The 22244-nt window shown below is 40.0% G+C and overlaps 3 non-coding genes across 3 annotated transcripts; 1 reads left to right on the forward strand and 2 right to left on the reverse strand.

Annotated features, from left to right (window-relative positions):
• Positions 1-538: 538 nt before the first annotated feature.
• trnal-uaa (transfer RNA leucine (anticodon UAA)) lies at positions 539-620 on the reverse strand. The gene has a single exon. It is a non-coding gene; the product is annotated as a tRNA-Leu (tRNA).
• Positions 621-3148: 2528 nt separating this feature from the next.
• On the forward strand, positions 3149-3221 carry trnar-acg (transfer RNA arginine (anticodon ACG)). The gene has a single exon. It is a non-coding gene; the product is annotated as a tRNA-Arg (tRNA).
• Positions 3222-5702: 2481 nt separating this feature from the next.
• On the reverse strand, positions 5703-5776 carry trnai-aau (transfer RNA isoleucine (anticodon AAU)). The gene has a single exon. It is a non-coding gene; the product is annotated as a tRNA-Ile (tRNA).
• Between the last annotated feature and the right edge of the window lie 16468 nt (positions 5777-22244).

Below are 22244 nucleotides of genomic sequence, written 5' to 3' on the forward strand. Positions count from 1 at the left end.
GTTACTGTACCACGGGTTTTTACCGCTCATTTTGAATGGCTGCATCTGTAGGTTGTCTCTCGCAGTGTTCAGGAATTGCATTCCGAAACTGAGTCAGATCGAAAGTTGTAAGAAAAGCACCTATGGTGTCGGTTCTAACAGCTTTATTGATTCGATGTTAAAGGCCGGAAATGGGGCACAAGACACGCGACCGCAAAAAGCGTCGCCATCTGCTTCCAGCTGCAAAATGCAGTTTGCGGACGCTGAAGCATTTGAACTTGAACTTTATTGCCATATGTAACCGGTACTGGTACAATGGAATTCTTACTTACAGAAGGTCTCTCGATTGTAAAACAAGTGTAAAAAACAAGACAAAAACAAGACAAAGTGCAAACAGTGCATCAAGACAATATACAAACAAACAATAGACAATGTGCAAGTAAACATGTAGACATTTCTTTCCAAGGCAGCGGGTACAAGCGATCTCGCGTTTTAAAACCACCAGGAAAAGCAGAAAGGCACTTGCTTGCGCCAACACACGACGACGTGAGGAGGACACCGTAGTCGACAGGATTCGAACCTGCGCAGGGAGACCCCAATGGATTTTAAATCCATCGCCTTAACCACTCGGCCACGACTACAGCAAGCGCTGTGGTTGCTGCGTTCTTGCTACAATCTCACATGGATCGCGAGGCGCCGGCGGAAACCTTTTTCAAAGTCGTTCTCCATTAAAAAAAAAACCTTTCCAAAATACAAGACTTGCAGACAGACACATCTCAGAGGACTTAAGGGTGGCTTCATGTGGGAATGATAAAGTCTCCCCGTCCGGACAGGAAAATGGCACTTTGTTTGACACAAAGAAACAATCAACAACAGACAAATGTCCACAAGCATTTAAGAAGCCGCACCATGTTCTTGCTACAATCTCACACGGATCGCGAGACGCCGGCGGAAATCTTTTTCAAAGTCGTTCTCCGTTAAAAAAAAAAAACCTTTCCAAAATACAAACCTTGCAGACAGACACGCCTCAGAGGAATTAAGGGTTGCTTCATGTGGGAATGATAAAGTCTCCCCGTCCGGACAGGAAAATGGCACTTTGTTAGACACAAAAAAACAATCAACAACAGACAAATGTCTACAAGCATTTTAGAAGCCGCACTTGAAATAGCTCTTATATTCGTGTTAGACGCTGGAATCGCCTTTTTATTGACGCTCTTACGAACGCCATGGAAAGCAAAACAAAGCAAAGCAGAGCAGAACAAAACGAACAAAATAAAACCCTCACGTCCTGCACTTGAATATAATGCCGTTACGTGCCGAAGTGGTATTGGACGTCATCCTAGCACTGCAACCCGGGGCGTACGGTATATGGGAACGAGCACACGTCACGAATCGTCTCTAATCACTCCCTGCACTGTAAGGCGCCTTGAAGCGTGCACCCTCAACATTCATCTTTGCGCATCTGTGAAGGGTAAACTCTTGAGCAAACTCTGAACCAGACGCTCAAACTCCAGCTAGGATTAGGGGTCGCATTCCCATGCTACTTGAACACTTTGTTCAAACCAGGCTGTCCGGACATGAGTTGGCGCGCTCCAGATTTTCTTTTTCTTTTTTTTCCCACGTACTCGAGGGTCATTTTCCTGTTCCACATGCAATTTCAACATCTTCCTTGGGAGATGTCAAGCCAGCAAGCCACTGCTGTGCTTCAGTGGCCGGTGTGGAGTTCAGTGGCCCTGTTGTACACGGAAAGCACATTGAGCTCCTTGGACATGAAAAGTTCCAGTTAAAAGCCATTTGTCATCCTTTCTCTTGGTGTCGATGTTGCTATTGTATGTAAAGGTGGCAACTTGCTCAGCGAGCAGGCGGAGCGCACAGCGAATGCAGATGTGTCTGAGTTGTGTGTCCAAGTGGCTGCAAAAGGACAGAGCTCCCGGCGCGCTGTGGCTTAGTTGGTTAAAGCGCCTGCCTAGTAAACAGGAGATCCCGGGTCCGAATCCCAGCGGTTCCTTTTTTTTTCTGTCTTCTCGAACAGGACTGGTCATTATGGACAACCGCCTACGGCTAGACTTAATTAAATGCAAGTATTCATTTCCTGTCTTGAACGACTTGTTTTTCTTAGAATGCAACTTGCAAAACATGAAATGCAAACCTTGCTAATCAGCGCTCGCGGCTGGAAAACAAAAAAGAAGTCAGCAATGTTTTTTCTTTAACCTTAACCCTGCTAATGGAGGAGTTAAACGACCGAGTCTACGCAGCTTAAACGGTCCGCACGTCGGGTTCTTAGCTGAAAGGGTGGTAAATCAGGCTCACCCAGTCCTTAATCTTTTAAAGAGGAAAAAAAAATTGAACCTAGTCGCCACATCACATACATCCTGTTCAATGATAAGAAGGTGACATATGTCCTCGCTCCAGAGTAAATCACACGTTGAGGGCATTTTTTTTCCACTTTACCGTGAGTCGGGCTCGGCTGCACACAGGCGAGAGCAGAGCAATGAGGTCACGGGGACAGGGGAGTCACACGCTGGCGGTTTGAACACGCGGAAGATCACTGAGGGATCTACAGTATATGGACCCTCTGTGCGCCACCCGTCCAAACTCTGGACTCTGAATCCTGCCATCCGAGTTTAGATCTCGGCGGAACCTGAGCCGCAGTTCCTTCTTAAAACGTAATCTGGTGAGCATTTCTAGAATCGTACTTGTATAGATGCAGCCTTTAATGTGTTGCTAGGTTAAAATTGATGACTTCTTGAACTTCAGTAGGCAATTGCCCTCTTGATTTCGGATTTAATTGCTTTACTACAGGGGTGCTTTTATGATGACAGAGTCATGTTCAGGTACTTTGCTGGATGGAGGAAGCTCATTTCGGACTCTGTGATCTGCTCACCTGGAAAGGTCTGCTGTACTACTACAAGAGAGAAGTAGAGTCTGGAAGAAGGGACAATTTTATGATGCTTTGGAAGAAAGTGTTTTTTTTTTCTTTGAAATCGAAATGAATCAGAATATCAGTGCAAAGGACAAACTCTTGGTTTGGTTTAAAGAGATATGGTTTTAAACAGACACAATGTAGAAAACAGGTGTTTCTCACTTTTGGAAAAGAATGGACCGGGGGTAATGTTTTACTAGTTGCAGTGCTGAGCTCACTGGGTTGCAGTCGTGCAGTGTGACACCAGGGCCAGTGGCGCAATGGATAACGCGTCTGACTACGGATCAGGAGGTTGTAGGTTCGACTCCTGCCTGGCTCGGGTCACTTTTAAACGCATCAGGCTACTCCCTAAGTAGCCTGTGCTACTTACTGTATGTGGGTGTAATCGTACCCAGTACGAGATTTCCTTCATGTAAATGAACTGCACCTGGGCTCAGTACGGTGCTGAGAGCCCAGCGTTGCTGTTCTAATTAGCACGCACTGCATCGGCTATGAACCCGAACATTTCAATTATTCCGATCAGTAAGTCAACACGTAGTCCACATGAAAGGTAGAAATATTCTCGTCTGTCTCTTGTTTGTATATAACTGAATGTCCCTGACAATGTACTGTTAGTTTTAATTGAAGAACGGCATTTGTGTTCAAATATAGCAGACAAGTTTACGTAACTGCTCATGCGACACTCAGTTGTAATTAGTCAAGAAATAAAGTCGAACAACAGCTGAGGGTTTGAATGTGAACGTATCAGATTGCAGCGCCTTTTACTTCCATTGACAAATGATAGAGATTCGAAGAGAGATCCTTCAGACCGGCAAGCAAACCCACGGCTTTTTCGGTTTTCTATCTAGGCAACGTTGGTGTCTGCAATAGCATAAATGAAAGCACGATGCAATTTCTGTGGCTACATTTGTTGCACTTCATGCACAGTAAGAGTGTTTCTAACACCAAATAAAAACTCAACAATTAGCGATCACGCCTTCTCCTCAGTTAACCCACTGAAACCCTCGCTGATAAGAGTTCTTTACTGCGTGCTTTACGAGCACCTATCGTGTCGGTTCTTTGAGCTTTATTGATCCGGTTTTCAAAGGCATAAGTAGAGCACCAGACGTGCGAACGCAAAATGTGTGGTTATCTGAAGAATTGATTTCCATGGCAGCGGGTCCAAGCGATTTAGCGTTTTTATAGTACCAGAAAAGGAGAAGCGGCACTTCGCTTCTGCCGCACAGGCACACTACAACATGCGGCAGACGCCGTAGACGGCAGGATTTGAACCTGCGCGGGGAGTCCCCACCAGATTTCTAGTCCATCGCCTTAACCACTCGACCACGACTACAGCGAGCGTCGCCGTTGCTGTGTTCTTGCTACAATCTCACATGGATCGCGAGGCGCCGGCGGAAACCTTTTTCAAAGTCGTTCTCCATTAAAAAAAAAACCTTTCCAAAATACAAGCCTTGCAGACAGACACGCCTCAGAGGACTTAAGGGTGGCTTCATGTGGGAATGATAAAGTCTCCCCGTCCGGACAGGAAAATGGCACTTTGTTAGACACAAAGAAACAATCAACAACAGACAAATGTCCACAAGCATTTAAGAAGCCGCACCATGTTCTTGCTACAATCTCACACGGATCGCGAGACGCCGGCGGAAATCTTTTTCAAAGTCGTTCTCCGTTAAAAAAAAAAACCTTTCCAAAATACAAACCTTGCAGACAGACACGCCTCCGAGGAATTAAGGGTTGCTTCATGTGGGAATGATAAAGTCTCCCCGTCCGGACAGGAAAATGGCACTTTGTTAGACACAAAAAAACAATCAACAACAGACAAATGTCTACAAGCATTTTAGAAGCCGCACTTGAAATAGCTCTTACATTCGTGTTAGACGCAGGAATCGCCTTTTTATTGACGCTCTTACAAACGCCATGGAAAGCAAAACAAAGCAAAGCAGAGCAGAACAAAACGAACAAAATAAAACCCTCATGTCCTGCACTTGAATATAATGCCGTTACGTGCCGAAGCGGTATTGGACGTCATCCTAGCACTGCAACCCGGGGCGTACGGTATATGGGAACGAGCACACGTCACGAATCGTCTCTAATCACTCCCTGCACTGTAAGGCGCCTTGAAGCGTGCACCCTCAACATTCATCTTTGCGCATCTGTGAAAGGTAAACTCTTGAGCAAACTCTGAACCAGACGCTCAAACTCCAGCTAGCATTAGGGGTAGCATTCCCACGCTACTTGAACACTTTGTTTACGCTCAGTGCTGGATTTTGGGAACTTTAGGACGAGTGGGACTTTTCTCCTATCTGTCAATTTGTTTTGTTTTGGAGACTCTTGGCTGTCTGTGTTGTATAGTGCAGCGTGAAGAAAACGTTTTCGAAAACTGTGCCGGCTCAAAAGTTGTAAGAAATCCTCTCCAGCTCTTTTAAGTCTCTTCAGTTTTGTCATTTAAAGTGAAACTAGATGTATAACTGGAGCCTCACTTATGCAAATATTGCAAATTTACATAAGTGAGGCTCCAGTTCGACATCTAGTTTCACTTTATATGACAGAAGTACATCAGACTGTGCCGGACTGGGGGATCACTTCCGGTTATTTTTACCATCTTAAACATTTGAAATCCTCCCCTATGCAATTGTGACACTTTATCTTGGCTCCACCTAGGACACTCTTCAATCTTCCATCACTTCTCTCTTCTCCCACAACACTCTCGTCTGTCGGCAGTATGTGGCGTCTTTGAATTACCACCAATCTCACCACAGCAAGAAAGCAACGGGTTTTGGCAAGAGAGGAGGAGACTACCTGGCCCGAACGGGGATCGAACCCGCGTCCTTGGCGTTATTAGCACCACGCTCTAACCAGCTGAGCTAACAGGCCTCGTGCCTGCTGTCCTCTCTGTGCTGCAAAAAATGGAATTCAGGGAAGTTTCTTTTGTCCTTCTTTGAATAGAAAGCCCTGCGATTCAGTGTACGGGCTTTCTCGTGCTGTTTAATTGTTCTTGTAACCCAAATCCTACAATGGCCTGAAGTGCCCCCCCATTTCACAGCATTTTTCAGCTGATTTCAAATGTACCTAAAGGAGAAGCATTATTGAAGACCATCAATTACCAAGAGCTTTTGTCAAAGGTTTTGGTGGTCACTTTTAATGACCACAGAGAGCTATGACCTCGGTTTTACATCTCATCCAAAAGACGGCACCTTTTTACCACACAGCGTCTCCGTCACTATACTGGGGCATTGGGACCCGCACAGACCTCAGGGTGAGCACCCCACAGCTGGCTCCATTAACACCGCTTCCAGCTGTAAGCTTTGCTTTTCCCTGTAGGTCACCCTCATCCGGGTACTGACCTGGCTCACACCTTCTAAGCTTTAGTGGGTTTTCAGTTGCGAGTTGAAAGGGGATGCAAGTGATGGAGCCGCTCGCTGCAAAAGCCACTGGATTGGCCGGGAATTGAACCGGGGCCTCCCGCGTGGCAGGCAAGAATTCTACCACTGAACCACCAATGCACGCTGCAAGCGTCTACAAAAAAGACGCTTTTTTACCACTCTGTGCTGGATGTTGGGTCCCAAGGGAACTTCTGGACGAGTGAGAATTTTCTGCTATCAAAATTTGGTTTCGGAGACTTTTGGCAGCCTACAGATGCAGCCATTCAAAATGCGCGGGCGATACCGCGTTATTTTGCGGTACGCTGTACGCAGTCTACCGCAAGCTACCGGTAAATACCGCGAGTTACCGTAAATTCTCCTATAATACGACAAGCAAAATAATAGTATCCGGAATTTCCGCAAGGTGGAGCTAATAAAGCTCAACCTCTCATGTTTGAGCTGTGGCCATCAAAGTCTTTAACGAAGATATTACTAATAGTATTAATAATGAATGACCTTGGACAAGCTGTAAGTGTAAACTCAAAGTATTGCCCTGGTCAACATTCTTTTTTTCATTGACCGTCTTTGTAAAAGTAACACCACAGCATTTCGCAATCACGCATTTGTTTCCAATCATGCAAAGTACAGTAATTTTTGAGAATCGATTCACCATGCCTTTCACATGCTCATAAAAGAGATTGATTTAGGAACATAAACATATTACCGTATGAAAACTGTACTGTATACAGTATGTATATGTATATTTAATGTCTTAACTGTGCCCGTTTAAGTATTGAATATTCATATCTGAGTTTACCACTGAAGGGAAATCTTAGTAGCTGAGCATAAAAAGAATAGGAGCATACTGCAACGCGTGTGAAGGCCATAAACGATATTAATTTTGGAACATAAACATAGAGTATATGGCTGGTCTCGGTACTTTAAAGAAAACATACACGAAACATGGTTTCATTATGACCAGAATCGGTCTTGAGATATTTTTAACTTGATTTACAGTATTTGAGAGGTATGTCTTAACACCGATACTACAGTGCTTAAGTACTGCTCACGTATATGTTTCTAGGTTTATATTATGCATTTCATACGGTCAAATTACTTTTGAGCAACTAATAAGAAGCGCGAAACGGTATGCGTTTTAGTTTCGTTTTGTGCTGGGACCCGTGGATTGATTAGAGATATCAAGTACATACAAGTCATTTTTTAAATGTTGTAGTTCGTCTTGAAAAAATGTTACGAGTACATCATCTATCAACAATTACACAGGTTCTGTTTCCATATTGCGGATTTTGGTTACGTAATATTATTTTCTAGATTTCACGTTGTGAATATATGATTTGGGCAAACAGAGCCGCAAAGAAGTACATTATGGGTTGTTGTTGTTTTTTTTGCAGTTTTATCTAGAACAAGCGATGCTTAAACCTTTGTCTGATTCTTGTGAAACTATCCACACGACAGTTACAGTACCTAGGAGTTGACTTCAGTGATGTCACTGATGGGATGTTTCTAAAAATCCATCCTCTGTAAAACGTCTTTTCTAGTTGTCCTGCATATGTATTCGCTAATGAAGCTGTGTGTTCTGAGCCTGGATCTCTACATTTCTGTATGAACGAGCTTAGAGGGCTAAAGACAGCTTGTGTTTAAATTGAGTGTAAGGCAATTTATGCTTCTAAAGTCATGGTCAGCATTTATTATTGTACTGTGCTGTAAACTTGTTCTGTGCCTAGTCACATTATTTTATAGCGTTTTTATAGTGTTATCAAATCCGGTGGTGCTGTGTGTTAGTTTCCTGACTCCCATGTCACATGGTCTGTGATTGAAACCTGTGAAACCGGTTTAATTCGTCACAGCCAGCACTCCGGCAGAGAGGGGGTTGTACTCGTAAAGTAGAAGCAGGCGAGATTTCCAGCGAAAGACACCTCCCCCCCACCCTCATACGATTCGCATTGTAATTACACATTGTAATTGTATTACACATTGTACACATGCTTAAAAGAGAAGAGAGAAAACGCAAGCCTTCTTCAGGTGTGAGGGTCTTCTGCTCAGAATGAAACGCTAAAATGTAATGTAGGCTCTGAATGGGTTCAATTATGATTTGGGCTTGATTAAGGTCGCTGCCTTTCATCTAAAACCCTACTTGAATCCTTCGAAACTAAAAATCAGTGTTTGTGAGTTCTAAATAAAGAGGTATCCAGGTAACAGTGAAACGGGCGGACAGTCTGGGGAGATCGCCCGTTTTCCATGTAAATAGTTCCCTGGTTCCGCACCCCTTGGTGTTTCTCTCGCTCTCTCTCGGGTCACCTGATCATTAGCTCAAAAGATTTCAGTGCTTTGTGTATATTCTAATGGTAGTGGGGGCAGGGTGTGTGGGAACAGGTTTGGTTGAAATTGCATTGGAGATCTATGTTCTTCACACCTGAAACATTTCCTCTGAAAGCATTTTCTTCGCAGTTTAACCGATCTTGTTACAGCATGTTACAGTTTACTATTATTAACCATATTAATTTTAAGTGCTTAATGCCATTTTTTGACCAGGCACGAATATTCTTAAGTCCATATCTTCGCAAGGGAATCAGTGCGAATTGCAATACTAATTAAATTAAAACTACTAACTACTAACTAATACTAATTAAAACAAACCAGAAACGTGTTGTTCTGTCTAATGACATTACAAGTGGAAAGATTACAGATTTTAATCGTCTTTAATTTTGTTACGTTATACATTTTAGAAACGTTTCATCCATACAAACACCACAAAACTATTTTCGATTGTATTTCTGAATAGTATGTTACACTTAGTTCACTGTTTTAAATACATCTAATTAAGAAAGTTAGGTGTTAGCATAAACTATTAGCAATCAATAATATTAAATTTAGCACTGTAATAAGATGTTGCACTTTCCCCCGCATCTTGTAAAAATATATTTTCATTGTTCAAATATACATTAAGTCTGACTATCATATAATAAGTTAAATACAAAACTAAAGAAAAAATAGGGTTAAATATAATTCAAAATATTTTGCTAACAATGTTAACTGTTTATGAATAATAAAATGTATTAACTAAGGAGTAGGATGGCACAGTTGTTAGTATGTTTTTTGTTTTGTTTCTTTTTCATAAATACAACAGTAGTACCTGATGTCTCAGTGGCTTTCAAAATTAAATCATGCATGCAAACCTGTGAACTAGAAAGATAACTAAGATATCCATTCCTTTATAATGGTGGCGAAGTGGTTAGCATTGCTATCTTGCAGCACTGGGGTCCTAGGTTCAATTCCTGCCATCCTGTGTGTGTGGGGTTTTTACATGTTCTCTCTGGGTTACATGGTTTTTCTCCATATGTGTGATATGACTCCCTCTCGCACTCCAAAACATACTGGTAAGTTAATTGGTTTATGGGAAAACTGGCCCTGGCGTGTGTGTGTTTGTGTCTGTCTGTCCTGTGATGGACTGGCGCTATGTCCAGGGTGTATTCTGCCTTGTGTCCGTTGCTTACTGGGATAGGCTCCAAATCCTCTGTACTGGATAAAGAGATTAGAAATGGATGGAAGTAAAGGCACTGTGTGGATGGAACTATACACAGTGTTAGAAACCCACGATGAAATGGCAGCATCTCACTGAGAATAAAATATTTTATAGTGCTGGCTTAAGGAAACAGCCTTTCCACCTCTCTTGCACATCAGTATCCATACCTAGTTATTTAAACAAATTGCCTCTAATTATAAACATCTTAATATGCTGGCTCTGTGGATCCGCATCAGCTATGTTTGCCCATTCCTTCAATTCATGTGCATCCAACACACAGTTCAAAGCTAGCAACTACACAAAATCTAAAATATGAGCTCCTTGCACTGGTTACCTATCAGATTTCGAGTCAACTTCAAAATCCTTATCCTCCTTATACAGATGCAGCCATTCAAAGTGCGCGTTACAGACACGTACCGCAGGTGGCGTCGCTCAGTGTGACGCAAGATGACGCGTGGCACCGCAGTACGTGATTGGTTGACCAACAGGGGCACTCGTGGTCCGTTGGTCTGTCGTAGAAAGACTTACAGTACAGTAAACGTCTTTGCTGTGCCCGTTGTAGATATTGAATTTTCCCACTGAAGGGAAATCTTAGTAGCTGAGCATAAAAAGAATAGGAGCATACTGTAACGCGTGTGAAGGCCATAAATGATATTAATTTTGGAACATAAACATACAGTATATAGCTGGTCTTGGTACTTTAAAGAAAAAAATACACACCAGTATTCCATTTCTCCCTAACGATTTTAAGCATCGAAGTATTTAACTAGCATGTGAAATAGCGTGTGAAAAAGTGGTAGTTTTAAGCTTTTCTGCTAATATAATATGGAATCGCGTATCTAAAGAATTTAATAACGGTATTCGTATGGTGCGACAGGGCTGTGTAGGGCTGTTTCGCCTGCCTGTTCACGCGTGCTGTCTTGTAGCCGACTGGTCTAGGTGCGTGACTACCAGCTGGCAGGTTGTGTGTTCGAATCCAGCTGGTGCTAGACTCTTCTTTTAACAAACATTTCTTCGAAAAAATAGAATAGCGATATTATGGACAATCAATTGACTTTTATATTTCAAAATATCGCAACATGATCGATATTTGCGATATTTTGAACATATCTTCCCTTCTGACAGTGGCTCCTGCTTCTATTGTGTGTGTGTGTGCAACAGAGTAAATTTTTATAGAGAAATGGAGGCTGGACAGTATGCGTTACAATATAAACATTTATATTGATTTAAATCGTGTTCTGATTTAAATCGCAAACGCGTGTTTAATTATATGTGTTTTTTAATCATAATCAGGCTAATGCAACATAAATTGATACAGTATCTTTGTCTTCTAAGTATCTTAATAAACTTTCAGCATAGCTTTCTACCCGTCAAGATTTATATTTCTTGGGATTTTGGGATCAAATGTGGAAGGATTAGATTATAATCGTTTTTATTTGTCAAATACGTGATTGTATTTCTGAATGTTATGTGACACCTACAGCAGTTCACTGCTTTAAATACATCGAATTAAGAAAGTTATGTGTAGCACTTTAGAACTTTTTTCTGAACCAGGGAAAATCTGATCATGTTTCTCTATAACAATAATAAAAAACTTTATTTTACATATCGCCTTTAAAAGTGGCATCTCAAAGCAATACAGTAGATCGAAAAACAGTTAAAAGGGACCAAATTAAATACCAGACAATCGCAAACGCGTTTTCAATAAAATTATTTTATTCATTCAGCAGTTTGTGAGAGGGACATCCAGCAGGGAGAGACACACACACCGGTTTTCATTGACAAAATTGTTTTTTTTCAATTCCTCTTGTCTAACAGGAATGTTTTGTTTGTGGACAGACTGTTAGACAAGAGGAAAAGACCGCCTCCTCCTACGAAGCATTAATCGCGTATCTAAGGAAAATTGCAGTATACCTTTGTTCATGCACATCATTATACAGTACAGTATCTCAATTTGTATTTCGATTAAAAAAAATCGTTTGCCCAGCCACTACTGTTGTTATTGTTTTTATCCTGTAAAGCGTTTCCTTTTTCTGCGTTTTCCATTTCCTTTTTCTGATCACTCGCTTTCTGGATACACATCTCACCTGTCCTGTTCTTTGTTTTCCTGGTTTGCTGATTATGCCTGCTGCGGTCCACTCCTACCCTCACACCTAAAGAATACTATTTTAAATTTCTTGGCGCAGTTCATTAACCCTTGTATGTGCTGTCCGCGCCGAAAATGCAATTAAAAAAAAGTCAAAAAACGCGCTCAAAATACAATTTATAGCTTAATAAGATACACTCCACAGGCAAATTTAATTGTGTGTTAGTTTCCTGACTCCCATTATTTAAACTGCGACACTGATCATTCATCACTAAATAAACTTTATTTTATATAGCGTTTTATGCGAATAGGTAATTAGATTGCTCATAAACCTAATCGCTTTTTCTACATAAACACAGCGTGATTGCTCTCTGAAAATGCTTTTCCTTTATTTTTAAAGTAGGCTCAGATTTCAACTATAGATCGTATTATTATAAACTTTCTTGGAAAAATGTATTTTATGTAAACCATGTTTGCTATTAATTCATTTAGGGCTAAAATACGTTCATTGTCTTCCAATCGAGTCGAGTTGACATTGGAAGCCTGCCACACCCGGACTGTTAAACCAACGCATTAGCACGTCAAAGCCCGTATTGGTATTGAGCCAGTATTGTCTTTAGTATTCCCCCCCTCTCCCCTCAATTCAATTCAATTCAAGGTGTTATATTTGCATGACAGATGGGTACAAGCAGTGTTGGGTATGTATATTGTAATGCTTTCGGCAGACAGGCACTGTGTAAGAGCCGGCGCACCAGAGGAGCGCACTGAGGGAGCGTCTGCATTTATAACTTAGTTTTTAAAATTAGTCAAGCAATATGAAGCATCTCCTTTTACGTTTAAGTCCCTTAAATACATTGAGCCAGCCACTACTGTTGTTATTGTAGTGGTTTGTCATCACTTAAGATTGCTTTTGATACCATCCTTACACAAAGCAGAAGGGAGATCTTAGTGCCTAAGCATAAAAAGAATAGGAGCATACTGCAACGCGTGTGAAGTCCATAAACGATATTAATTTTGGAACTTAAACATACAGTATATGGCTGGTCTCGGTACTTTAAAGAAAACATACACACCAGTATTCCATTTCTCCCTAAACATTTTAAGCATCGAAGTCTTTAACTAACGCGATACCGGAGTCAACAAGCATACTTTTAGAATTTGATTAAAAGGGAATATAATATGGAATCGCATATCTCAAGAAATTAATAACGATATAATTATATTCATGTTGCAAAAGAACTGCAACGGACATAAAAACTCCCTTGCTTTTAACAGAGCGTTCCATAATTTCTAACTACGAAAATGCCAGGTGAAAGGATTTGTAAACATATTTTGTTAAAGCGAGTCAGTTTTTTCCGCAACACATAAAAGACATTTTTCCAAGAAAGTTTAGCCTTTGTCACTAATGAAACCACTAAATAAAGACATAAATCTAGAAATCTTAAGATTTGTTTTATTTAATGTTGGTAGCAGGATGAACTGTCAGAGTGTATATTTTGTCGCAGAGTTGCTGCAAGATGTTAACAGTGAAAAAGGTATTTAGAAATGAGTTATTTCAAGATGAAAATTTTCAGAATAATTGCAAATCTAGCAGGATAGAGAAAGCACAGAAAACTGGCAGTTAGATTGATCAGACTAGTATGAAAAGTCATTTAGCAAAGGGAATGAGAAGAGTGACAAACTAGTATACTTTAGATCTTTTTAAATCTGATCATGTTTCCCTATAACAATAATAAAAAACTTTATTTGATATATCACCATTAAAGGTGGCATCTCAAAGCAATACAGTAGATGTAAAAACAGATAAAAGGACCACAGATTACAAAGTAAATGCATATAAGAAAGACAAGCAGTTAGAGGTGCTACCAAAATTAGAAAATGAAGCAGATACAGACACTAAGTCTTCTGAAAAGAAAGGTTCTGAGGTTAGATTTAAACTGGCCCTGGTGTGTGTGTGTTTGTGTCTGTCTGTCCTGTGATGGACTGGCGCTATGTCTACGGTGTATTCTGCCTTGTGTCCGTCGCTTACTGGGATAGGCTCCAAATCCTCTGTACTGGATAAAGAGATTAGAAATGGATGGAAGTAAAGGCACTGTGTGGATGGAACTATACACAGTGTTAGAAACCCACTATGAAATGGCAGCATCTCACTGAGAATAAAACATTTTATAGGGCTGGCTTAAGGAAACAGCCTTTCCACCTCTCTTGCACATCAGTATCCATACCTAGTTATTTAAACAAATTGCCTCTAATTATAAACATCTTAATATGCTGGCTCTGTGGATCCGCATCAGCTATGTTTGCCCATTCCTTCAATTCATGTGCATCCAACACACAGTTCAAAGCTAGCAACTACACAAAATCTAAAATATGAGCTCTACTTGCCACTTACAATACCAACAGTACCAGCTAACTTTAGTAGTGACATTTTCATGGATCTTTTTAACAATAAAATTTACAACATCAGACTTCAGACACAATTAAACAGGGCTCAAAAAAGTCTGGTACAAACATTTTCAGCATGGAATAAACCTTTACTTTAATGGTATAAACCTTAAATGGATTCATATTCTCAATAAGATTTGGTGCTCAGTAACATGACTTAGAAAATGACAGAAGACATACGTATCATGCTTATCCTTCTATTTTTCATAATTGTAAACTCCTTAAGGCAGTTACATTTTCTCTGTTCTGACCTGGAGTTACAGAGAAATTTAAATTCTAATAAGAGATTTGTAATGAGGAAAGTCATACCAATCACTCATACCAGGATTTGCAATCACAATACAAATACTTTCTTTCTGTATGTGTTTATTTTGCAGTTTGAGTCTATGGCATTCCTTTGGGGGTCTATACTCCAAGGCATGACTTTTTTATGGGAACATGACATTTTTTTAAAGTCTTTTAATGCAAGCTTCATATAAACCCTTAGCAGTGGTTACTGTCTGGAGCAGGTACTTGAATGGCACAGATTCATTGAAATGATTCAATTTCTTTTGAAAATATTTGGGATAATACATATTCCAGAAATCACAGCCGTTGAATTATCCAGAAATTAATTTCTCTCAGGGTGTATTTAACCCCTCATGGATGGCATTGTATGAAATGAGTTTGAAGTTCCCATTTGCCTCTATTATGAGATGCTGTGGACACTATTTTATACATTTTAGGAGTGTCCATAGGAAGGTATGTTCTAGAAAGAGTGAACTTCTGTTTTGCCATTATTTTTAATAGGGGCGTTACATGTTTACACTTGGTGCTCCTACTAGAGGAGAGGATATGATTAATCTAGGCTTATCACAGAAACTGAAACACATCTGGTTGGTGAGTCTACTGTGGGTAAAATGTTACTGGTACCGCATGTTGTAAAGCTCGGTATTTTCTCTCTTGGCCTGACTTTTTTTAATGTCTGAGTGTTAGAATCCATGTTGTTGCTGGTAAGGGAATGGTAGGTGCTGTGATTGACACAGTCAAAGCCTTGTACAGAGATACCATTGTAGCTGTTTGACAGTATTTTAGATGCCCTTAGTTAAAAGCATGGGAGGAAGTACTGCCAAGGGAAGGGGGGGGAGCAAGGATTTTTTCTTTGATTTTGTGAGGTTATTTTTTGTTATATTGTGTTTCAGAAAGCAAGAAAATAAGATTTACTGTATGATAAAAAGAGAAAGAGCTGGAGTAGATCCTCAGATCAGTTTGCTACCAGCAATCAAACAAAAAAATGGAAAGAATTGTCTCCTCCTGATTGGAACCTTTCTTACTGTCTTATTATAATTTATCAGGCTATCTTTTAATTTCCACTGAGAGAAGGAAGTCACTTGTCATGCAGCTATTTTATTCTTCATTGCACAATATGCTCTAAGTTAGCAAATGAAACATGAAATAAATCAAGAATACGATTAACATGAATGTATAAACATCCAAACTATACTTTATCACATTTAATTATTGGGTTAGCTTTTTATTGAGCCAAAATGTTATAAATGTGTGAACGTCTGTAAAATGGAAATATTTATATTTTTCTCTTTTCTGTTACCTGCCTGACAGCATTTTGTATCCCATTCAGTATATTACTGGAAAATATTAGACCCAACCTAAAGAATTCATGGGGGTAGTGGGACACAGTACTGCAAAGAGTCTCCTAAAGGGACAGAGCTATTAGTACTTATGTGTTTGAGTCTGGAGAATATAGTAAACTCTAAACATTAAGGGAATGCATGGAATCGGAAAATATAAATTGCATAGTACACAAGACTTAACTGGTTTTATTCTAGGAAAGCAGACAAGACTGAGTCATGGGACTCAGAGGATCCAAGGCTAGACTGAGTATAATAGGCTTCAGGCTTCTATTGTGACATCTACTGTAAATTACAAAAATGTTAAAAGTAAACAAAATAAAGTAACTAGAATGTGGTCTGAAATCACCCCTTTAGACACCCCTTTTACTTCACTGGAGTCAGATATGAAAGGCAATAGTCTCCCGTTCTGTCTGCTGTGTGTTGCAGCAGAGGGACTCCCTGCAGCTGAAAGGGGCAGAGTAACTTGCATGCCCTCTAGTACAGTTTACACATGCACGACTTTAAAAGCTAGCAAGACAGGTTTCGATTCACATTAGCTAGCGAGCCTTGTTAAAAAACGAATGATAATGTAACATGCCACTGTTCATGAACAAAGTTATACTGAGATTTCCTAAGATACGTGATTAAAAAATAAATAAATAAAAATTTGAATCTCCTGCGGAACACATTCCATAAGAATCAGCGGTTTTACAGTATATATCGCCTTTAAAGGTGGCTTCTCAAAACGCTTTACGGGATAAAAACAACCAGAACAGCAGCAACAACAATATTGTATTTCGTTGCATTTTGAAAACCAAGTAATAACTTAACTATACAGTACGTGCAAACGTTTCGTATGTTGCTGTCGTGAATGCCTGCGTACCCATAAGTATTTTATTTGCCTTGAGTCTGTCTACAGTATCTCTGTCCCACTACCCCCCTCTCTCCCTCAATTCAATTCAATTCAAGGTGTTTTATTTGCATGACAGATGGGTACAATTCTTGTTGGGAATGTATACTTTGATATTTACACCCGGCGCGGCACCGAGGGAGCGTCTGCATTTATAACTTGGTTTTTAAAATTAGTCAAGCAATATGAAGCATCTCCTTTAACTTTTAAGTCCCTTAAATACATTGAGCACAGCTTTCTCACCATCCTTACACAAAGCAGAAACTGTCCGATGACTCACAGTACAAGTGGAAAGATTACAGATTTTAATCGTCTTTAATTTTGTCTATAATTTTGCCTGTGGAGTGTATCTTATTAAGCTATAAATTGTATTTTGAGCGCGTTTTTTGACTTTTTTTTAATTGCATTTTCGGCGCGGACAGCACATACAAGGGTTAATGAACTGCGCCAAGAAATTTAAAATAGTATTCTTTAGGTGTGAGGGTAGGAGTGGACCGCAGCAGGCATAATCAGCAAACCAGGAAAACAAAGAACAGGACAGGTGAGATGTGTATCCAGAAAGCGAGTGATCAGAAAAAGGAAATGGAAAACGCAGAAAAAGGAAACGCTTTACAGGATAAAAACAATAACAACAGTAGTGGCTGGGCAAACGATTTTTTTTAATCGAAATACAAATTGAGATACTGTACTGTATAATGATGTGCATGAACAAAGGTATACTGCAATTTTCCTTAGATACGCGATTAATGCTTCGTAGGAGGAGGCGGTCTTTTCCTCTTGTCTAACAGTCTGTCCACAAACAAAACATTCCTGTTAGACAAGAGGAATTGAAAAAAAACAATTTTGTCAATGAAAACCGGTGTGTGTGTCTCTCCCTGCTGGATGTCCCTCTCACAAACTGCTGAATGAATAAAATAATTTTATTGAAAACGCGTTTGCGATTGTCTGGTATTTAATTTGGTCCCTTTTAACTGTTTTTCGATCTACTGTATTGCTTTGAGATGCCACTTTTAAAGGCGATATGTAAAATAAAGTTTTTTATTATTGTTATAGAGAAACATGATCAGATTTTCCCTGGTTCAGAAAAAAGTTCTAAAGTGCTACACATAACTTTCTTAATTCGATGTATTTAAAGCAGTGAACTACTTTAGGTGTCACATAACATTCAGAAATACAATCACGTATTTGACAAATAAAAACGATTATAATCTAATCCTTCCACATTTGATCCCAAAATCCCAAGAAATATAAATCTTGATGGGTAGAAAGCTATGCTGAAAGTTTATTAAGATACTTAGAAGACAAAGATACTGTATCAATTTATGTTGCATTTGCCTGATAATGATTAAAAAACACATATAATTAAACATGCGTTTGCGATTTAAATCAGAACACGATTTAAATCAATATAAATGTTTATATTGTAACGCATACTGTCCAGCCTCCATTTCTCTATAAAAATTTACTCTGTTGCACACACACACACAATAGAAGCAGGAACCACTGTCAGAAGGGAAGATATGTTCAAAATATCGCAAATATCGATCATGTTGCGATATTTTGAAATATAAAAGTCAATTGATTGTCCATAATATCGCTATTCTATTTTTTCGAAGAAATGTTTGTTAAAAGAAGAGTCTAGCACCAGCTGGATTCGAACACACAACCTGCCAGCTGGTAGTCACGCACCTAGACCAGTCGGCTACAAGATAGCACGCATGAACAGGCAGGCGAAACAGCCCTACACAGCCCTGTCGCAGCACACGAATACCGTTATTAAATTCTTTAGATACGCGATTCCATATTATATTAGCAGAAAAGCTTAAAACTACCACTTTTTCACACGCTATTTCACATGCTAGTTAAATACTTCGATGCTTAAAATCGTTAGGGAGAAATGGAATACTGGTGTGTATTTTTCCTTTAAAGTGCCGATTCCTGGAATCTGACTGGCTGACACCCCTCTGAAGTGGTTCCATAAAATCTGGTATACGGAAAAGAAAGCGTTGATAAATACAAGTGTCTTTTAATACACTCTTTGCTGTGCTCTTGAGGATCCTTGTGATATTTTAAGCTCTAGTTGAATGATAGGTGTCGCATTTTAAATCATTTTCGTAGTTAGAAATTATGAAACGCCCTGTTAAAAGCAAGGAAGTTTTTATGCCCGTTGAAGTAAAACAAAATGCCTGACAAAGTATGGCTTGGACAGATTCCAAGTGCTTGTACAAATGTGCTAAAGAAATTATACTTTGAGTATACAGCTTGTCCAAAGTCATCCATTATTAATACTATTAGTAATATCTTCAGTAAAGGCTTTGATGCATAAATATTTCTGATAAAGGTAGGTTGTGTACTTTTGTCCAACTGAGCAATCTTGCTTTCATAAAATATACCAACATTTTAATGACTGATGATTAACATGCTGTAATACACAGTTCAAAATTAAAGGCTCAAATGCTGTACATGAGAGGTTAAGCTCCCCCTGGCGGTTTTACAAGGCGACGCCGGATAGTTAACCACGTGACACCACGTTAACTGCGTCATACTGCGTGATACTGCGACACGCCCACCGGGGTATGCCGCGAAATACCTCACTCATTTTGAATGGCTGCATCTGTATACTGTCCTACAACTGTTATTATTGATCACCGAATTATTGTACTTGACATGACTTCATTCAGCCTTTCCTGAACGTCTATGACAGGCAGAGAGAGTGCTGTTTCTGGTGCGATCTTTTGCAGCTGACATTTCACTGTTTTAAACGAACAAGAAATTAGATTGCTCATAAATCAGTTATTCTATATAAACACAGCGTAATTGCCCTCCGAAAATCCTCTTTTTCTTGTTCGTTTTAGAGACCTTGATCGAAACTGATTTTAGATGTCAGAAAGGATTTATTTTCTCTGTATTTCCTACATTGCTTTGTCGAGATTTTAACTTTATATCTAACTTTATATCTAGGCTCAGATTTCAACTATAAATCGTACAGTAATTAATAGCAGTAAATACTGATGTTTTGCGCCCTCTTACCACAAAAATATATGTTTTGTAGTTGGGATTAACTTTATTTCGTACGCGTAGCTACTCCGATTCGGACACCGAACAGTTAAAGATGGTGGCAAATCAGACACCCAGAGGGGGGGCGTCTTCTCGCCTCCATAACTAAAATGCCAAATAGGAGTGGCTTAAGCGACATACACAGTCGTGTAACTGACAGTTTGAGGTAGCCTATCGTGTAAATTTCGCTTTGTTGCTGATAGGTTAAGCTTTCGAAACTCTGCCCCAAAGTCATGTGACTGATTTTTCGCCCTGTTTCGTTGGTTAAACGCAATGATCACAAGCACCACCATGGTAACTGGGATGTGTAGTTTTTAATTCCGTTTGAATTATAACTGTACGTACTGTCTTCATATTTGGCCAGGGCTTTAAAGAGAAGGCGCGCCAAAAAATTTCGGTGCCGTCGTCTCCGCTTTAAAGGTACCCCCGTGCTGGAAGAATTTGACCTCGGAACGTTTGCCCAGCGTAGTTGTAGTGGACATAAAAACAAGAGTTTGCTGGCATTATATCCTAGAAGACACAGACCGGCACCAGACCGGTAAATGCTTGATGAACTAGGGATTGGACAGTTTCCAAGTGCTTGTACAATCGATGGAAATGTTCAAATAAATGTGCAAAAGAAATAAACACAATAATCATTTATTTCTTTATCATATTAGCTAGCTAATATCCTCTCTTTGCTAGTTAGTGGCTGTGTTTCTGCGTTGGGTAGCAACGGGTGACTGTTCTCAGGCGGAAGATGTAAACAGCTTAATTTTCGTGTTAAATAATTTTTAAAAATTAAAATTCATTCTATACAGCAATCACATATTTGGGTACCGTTTCATACAACTTTCATGCTTAAAATGTTTAGGGAGAAATGGAAGACTGGTGTGTATTTTTTCTTTAAACTATCAAGACCAGCCATACACAGTACAGTTTATGTACATACAGTAATGTTTATGTTCCTAAATTAATATCGTTTATGACCTTCAGATGCGTTATGCTCCTCTTCTTTTTATGCTCAGCTACTAAAATTTCCCTTTAGTGGTACAATTCCATATAAATATTCAAAACTAAGCAGATTGAAATGTGCACAGTAAAGACATTAGATGATTAAATCTTTTCACTACCAACCAATGCACCACGAGTGCCCCTGTCGGTCATTTTGGCCAGCCAATCACTTACCGCGGTGCCCTACGGTGCCCTGCGGGTTGGTTACTGTACCACGGGTTTTTACCGCTCATTTTGAATGGCTGCATCTGTAGGTTGTCTCTCGCAATGTTCAGGAATTGCATTCCGAAACTGAGTCAGATCAAAAGTTGTAAGAAAAGCACCTATGGTGTCGGTTCGAACAGCTTTATTGATTCGATGTTAAAGGCCGGAAATGGGACACAAGACACGCGACCGCAAAAAGCGTCGCCATCTGCTTCCAGCTGCAAAATGCCGTTTGCGGACGCTGAAGCATTTGAACTTGAACTTTATTGCCATATGTAACCGGTACTGGTACAATGGAATTCTTACTTACAGAAGGTCTCTCGATTGTAAAACAAGTGTAAAAAACAAGACAAAGTGCAAACAGTGCATCAAGACAATGTACAAACAAACAATAGACAATGTGCAAGTAAACATGTAGACATTTCTTTCCAAGGCAGCGGGTACAAGCGATCTCGCGTTTTAAAACCACCAGGAAAAGCAGAAAGGCACTTTTCCTTGCTTGCGCCAGCACACGACGACGTGAGAAGAACACCGTAGTCGGTAGGATTCGAATCTGCGCGGGGAAACCCCAATGGATTTCTAGTCCATCGTCTTAACCACTCGGCCACGACTACAGTGAGCACCGCTGTTGCTGCGTTCTTGCTACAATCTCACATGGATCGCGAGGCGCTGGCGGAAACCTTTTTCAAAGTCGTTCTCCATTAAAAAAAAACCTTTCCAAAATACAAGCCTTGCAGACAGACACGCCTCAGAGGACTTAAGGGTGGCTTCATGTGGGAATGATAAAGTCTCCCCGTCCGGACAGGAAAATGGCACTTTGTTAGACACAAAGAAAAAATCAACAACAGACAAATGTCCACAAGCATTTAAGAAGCCGCACCATGTTCTTGCTACAATCTCACACGGATCGCGAGACGCCGGCGGAAATCTTTTTCAAAGTCGTTCTCCGTTAAAAAAAAAAACCTTTCCAAAATACAAACCTTGCAGACAGACACGCCTCCGAGGAATTAAGGGTTGCTTCATGTGGGAATGATAAAGTCTCCCCGTCCGGACAGGAAAATGGCACTTTGTTAGACACAAAAAAACAATCAACAACAGACAAATGTCTACAAGCATTTTAGAAGCCGCACT

This window comes from Atractosteus spatula, assembly GCF_055471065.1.
Source record: "Atractosteus spatula isolate fAtrSpa1 chromosome 16 unlocalized genomic scaffold, fAtrSpa1.hap1 SUPER_16_unloc_1, whole genome shotgun sequence".
In the NCBI taxonomy this organism is placed as follows: Eukaryota; Metazoa; Chordata; class Actinopteri; order Semionotiformes; family Lepisosteidae; genus Atractosteus; species Atractosteus spatula.